Below are 5634 nucleotides of genomic sequence, written 5' to 3' on the forward strand. Positions count from 1 at the left end.
GTTTTTACAGATGGTTCCTTTTCTTTTTTCTTTGATTTTCTTGGGGTATAGACTTAGTAGCTGTAGCTTTGGGTCAAAGGGTTTGCACAATTTTATAGCCCTTTGGATATAACACCAAATTGTTCTACCAAATGGTTGAACTAGTTCAGAGCTCTACCAATAGTGCATTGATGGACCTATTTTCCAGCATCCCCTCTAATATTTGTCATCTTTTTTTCTGTCCTGTTAGCCAATCTGATAGAATAAGATAATATATCAGAGTTCTTTTAGAGCATTTTTATGTGACAATTGATAAATGTGATTTCTTCCTCTAAAAACTTCTTGTTCATATTTTTTGACAATTAATAAAATGAGGAATGGCTCTTATTTTTATAAATTTGACTTGGTTCCTTATGTATTTGAGAAATTGAGGTCTTAATAAAATCCCTTGGTTCTTCATAGACTCAAAGGTCAAATATTGAGAAGTGGAAGAAAATTTAGAAGTCATTTAATTCAAACATTTAATTTACAGTTTAGGAAACTGAGTCCCAGAGATCTGACTTAGTGAGGATCCTGCAACTAGTAATTGGTCAAGTCAGGAATTAAATCTAGTCGGATTCTAAATTCAGCTCTCTTTCCCTCGCTGAGAAAGTTTGCTTTTAAGAAGTAATGGTCATCATTAACTTTGACTAATTTCTTTGTACCTGATGCAGAGTGGAATAGAGATTTCTCTGTCCTGTCTCTCACATTCTGCCTTTCACTTAAAGTCCTAGATATCTAAAGATGGAAAGAACTTTAGAGATTTAAAATGAAAATGTAAAATTGATAAATATTTTTCTTCCTCCTGTCTTCCAATTAAAGTAAGTACTGATAATGCTAGTAGAGTCACCTATTCCCATTCTGCACAAGAGCAAACCCGATCATTTTTTTATCAAATGAATATGTAAATATGTAAACAATAAAATATATACAATCAAATTCACTGGAATAAAAACCATGTTCCATTGAATTAAAGGGCCAGGGCATTTGTAGTCAGAGTAACTGGAAAGAACACTGTATTTACAGCCAGACATTCTACACCTGTGTTCTAATTCTGACCAAACTGCATGCTTCTTGAATGATTTTAGAAAAATCAAATAATCTCTTGAAGCCTCAGTTTTCTCACCCACATTTCACTAAATGTTTTCTAGGATCTCTATCAGCTTTCTTTGTAGAAAGGGACTTGAATACAAATAGGATAATCATTTCTAATCTTACAATCTGGATGTGAGGTGAAAGTCTGGATAAATTCCAGAGACATGTAGCTACACAGAAAAAAACTGTCCAGTTCTTCATGACATGAGCTAGCCTAGATTTCCACAGGCAGAAAGAAAGTCCTGCCTAAAACCATGTGGTGTTCCAAGGGTGTACCTTAAGATTCAACAGGCATATAATAAAATATGTAATAAAATATTAGAGCATTGCAGAAAAAAGAAAATGTTATTTTTCTTGATATAAATTTTATTTCCCCAGGAGATCTATTACAAAAAACCTATCATTCCCAGGATAACACAGAATTTGTCTGTTACAGATAAACACTAATCTCAAAACCCAGTCAGACTTTAAATCTAGAAATAACTTTCCAAAATGAATGCTCTTATCAAAGGGACACTGGGCATATATGAATCTCCCTTCATTCCTGTTTCATTGCCAACTTGGATATTAAGTGTGCCACAATTTCTCAGAGGAAAAACAAAGACATGAGGAGGGGAAAAAATGCTTGACATAAGGGCAAAGAAGGATGAGCTGGAACTAGAACTGCCCAGGCAATTCAGGTGTCATCCCCTTCTTTGCTGTATCTCCTTTTAGATTGCTGACTCCAAATATAGCATGGAAGCTGGGGATTCTCTACCTTCCAATTTCAGGTGGGACCAATAATGAAATGGGGATGTGGAAGGGTAAAAGTAGTTTAATATGTATGGGGGAAACTCTTCAGTTATAATTAAATTTTGTGAAAGTGAATACATGGCCAGAAATCACATTATTATAATTGTTGATAGTTATTTAGTATTCTACAGAGGGATAAAAAGACATTATATCATTTGACCCTCACAGTGACACTGTGAGGTTGATGGTGCCAATCTCATTACTCAGTTATTTTACAAAGGAGAAAATTAAGCTTTGAAAAGTTTCATTGACTTGCCCAAAGTCATACAACTGGTATACTTTGGTCTGCAAAAGGTGATAGAGTGAATATAAACAAGCTGAAGGAACTAAAGAACTAGAGTTGATTCTCCTTCATTACTAAGTAATAAAGTAGCCAAAATAAGGGAAATTGTAGTGGATTAGAAAGAACATTATACACAGTCTTTTCTTCTCTCAAGCTACCTATCTTCCTGGGGAATAACAATTGGAATTTTTAGTATTTTATTTTATTTTTTCCATTTACAGATTATGGAAGGTTTTTCAACATTCATTCATTTGCAAAGTTATGTTGCACATTTTTTCTACTACTCTCCCTTCCCACCTCCCTCCCCATGGTGGTGAACAGTCTGGTAAAATTTGTAGGTGTATTTTTGTGTTTAACATGTTTAAATATTAGTCATTTTGTGTATGAGATATTAGGACTATGGGAAACAAAAGAAAACCATGGGATAGGAAGAAAAACTATAAAAGAAATTTTTAAAAAATAAATATAGTATCCATTCAGATTCTGTGTTTTCCTCCCTCTGGATGTGGATGGCATTGTCCATAACAGGTGTCCTAGGGTTGTCCTAGATTTCTGAACTGTTGAGAGGGTCTACATCCAATATAGCTGATCAACTCATAATATTGCTGTTAATGTGTTCAATGTTCTCTTGGTTCTTCTCCCTTTGTTCAGCATCAGTTCCTGTAATTCTTTCCATGCTTCTCTAAAGTCCAACAATTCATGTTTTCTTCTAGAACAGAAGTACTCTAAAACATTCCCTTGTTCAGTCATTGCCTAATTGATGGGTATCTCCTCAATTTCCAATTTTTTGCCACTACAAAAAAAGCTATTATAAATATTGTTATACATGTGGGACTTTTCCTATTTGTATGACTTCTTTTAGATATAAGCTTAATAATGGTATTGCTGGGTCAGAGGATATGATTAGTTTTATTGCTCTTTGGTTATATTTCCAGTTTGCTCTCCAGAATGGTTGGATTAGTTCACAACTCTTCCAACAATGCATCAATGTCCCAATCTTCCCACACCCTCTCCAACATTAATCATTTTCCCTTTGTTGTCATCTTAACCAATCTGAGAGTTGTTTTAATTTTCATTTCTCCAATCAATAATGATGTGAAGCATTTTTTCTTTTTTTTGGTAAGACAATGTGGTTAAGTCACTTGCCCAAGGTCACACAGCTAGGCAATTATTAAGTGTCTGAGGTCAGATTTGAACTCAGGTACTCTTGACTCCAGGGCCAGTGTTCTATCCATTGCACCACCTAGCTGCCCCAAAGCATTTTTTATGATTACATATAGCTTTGATTTCATCATTTGAAAACTGCCTGTTTATATCCTTTGACATTTATCAATTGGGCAATGACTTGTAACCTTATAAATTTGATTTGATTCTCTATATATTTTAGAAATGAGACCTTTATCAGAACCACTAGCTATGAAAATTGCTTCCCAGCATTCTGCTTTTCTTCTAATCTTGTGTGCATTGGTATTATTAGTGCAAAAACTTTTTAATTTAATAAACTCAAAGTCATCCATTTTGCAATTTATAATGTTCTCTATTTCTTATTGGGTCATAATTTTTTCCCCTTTCCATCGTTGTGACAGATAGATAATTGATCTGTGGTATCCCCCTTATGTCTAAATCCTTTACCCATTTTGACATTATTTTTGTATAGGGTGTGAGATGTTGGTCTAAGCCAAGTTTTTCCATGCTAATTTCTAGTTTTCTCAGCAGTTTTTATAGAACAGTGAGCTCTTATTCCAGAAGTTTGGGTTTTCCAAACAATAGATTACTATATTCATTTACTACTGTTTCTTTTGTATCTATTCTAATGCACTAGTCCATTACTCTATTTCTTAGCCAGTACCAGACAGTTTTGATAACTGCTGCTTTATAGTGTAGTTTTAGATCTGGTACAGCTAGACCACCTTCCTTAGCATTTTTTCCATCCATTCCCTTGATATTCTTGACTACTTGTTTCAGGGAGTATCAATTGTGCTCAGTCTAAGGTGGTTTTGAATTCTCTGTAATAGTCCTTTGTTTTATACCTTTCTCCAATACTGATTTTGCTTTTATTGTATTTTTTTCATTTTAACATATACCTTTTCTTCTAGGTGATAGGTCAGAGTGGAAAGAACACTGCATTTGGTACCAATAAATGTAGGTTGGGGGCAGAGCCAAGATGGCAGTGTGAAGGCAAGAATTTCCAAAAGCTCTCTTCCAAAATACTCCAAAAACCTTAAAATCGTGACTCAAACCAAATTTTAGAGAGTCAGAACCCACAGAAAGATCCAGGGAAACAATTCTCCAGCCCAAGATAACTTGGAAGACCCATGGGAAAGCTCTGTTCCACTGGGGTCAGAAGGGGAGGGAGCACAGGTAAGGTCATGCCCCACAGGTGCTGAGTCCATGGAGGCACCTGGGATCAAGACAAAAGAAGTGGTACCCAGACCTCCCAACTCAGGTATCACCAATCACAACTTGGAAGATCAGTGGGAAAACTCTGCCAAAGTGAGTGCAGAGCTCAGGCCAGCACAACCCTGGTCCTGGGAAACAGAAGCAAGCCTGCTGAGCCAGCAGGCAGCTGCTCCCAGAACTCTTAGCCCATGGAAGATAAGGGGGTAGGGAGAGACTGTCGAGGTCTCTTCACTTTCCCTGGGACAGGACTCTGGTATTTTGTCAATATTTAGAACCTGGTTGCAGTCTGGAGCCCCCTATTGCCATAGCAGAGCAGGGACCCTCCTTACAGCTCTAGGAAGAGGGGAGGGCTTGTGGCCATCCACAGATAAGAGCACAGGCCAGGAGAGCAATCAGAGCCTCTCTTAAGATGTGGAAGGAACTGAGATTTTTCAGGGGTCTCCCAATAACACTCAAAAGCTTAGTAACCACCTCAAAACTAGGGCATAGTCTGGGGAAATGAGTAAATAGGGGGGAAAAAAAGAATCTAACCATAGATAATTACTTTGGTCTCAAGGAAGATCAAAACATATGCCCAGAAGATGACCAAGTTAAAGTTTCTGTATCCAAAACCGCCATAAAAAAGGAATTGGTCTCAGGCTATGGAAGAGCTCAGGAAAGATTTTGTAGATCAAATAAGGGAGGTAGTGGAAAAATTGGGCAGAAAAATGAGAGAGATGCAGAAAATTTATGAAAACCAAGTCAGCAGTTTGGTCAAGGAGATACTAAAAAGTACCAAAGAAAATAACATATTAAAAACCAGTTTCAGTCAAATGGGAAAAGCAGTTCAAAAGGCAAATGAGGAGAAGAATGCCTTAAAAATAGAATTGATCAGATGGAAAAGGATATAAGAAAACTCTCTGAAGAAAACAATCCTTCAAGTGTAGAATGAAGCTAAGGGAAGCTGATAACTTTCCAAAAGAATGAAAAATTAGAAGAAAATGTGAAATATCTCATTGGAAAAACAACTGATCTGGAAAACAGACCCAAGAGTGACAATTTAAAAA

This window comes from Macrotis lagotis, chromosome 3, assembly GCF_037893015.1.
Source record: "Macrotis lagotis isolate mMagLag1 chromosome 3, bilby.v1.9.chrom.fasta, whole genome shotgun sequence".
Lineage (NCBI taxonomy): Eukaryota > Metazoa > Chordata > Mammalia > Peramelemorphia > Peramelidae > Macrotis > Macrotis lagotis.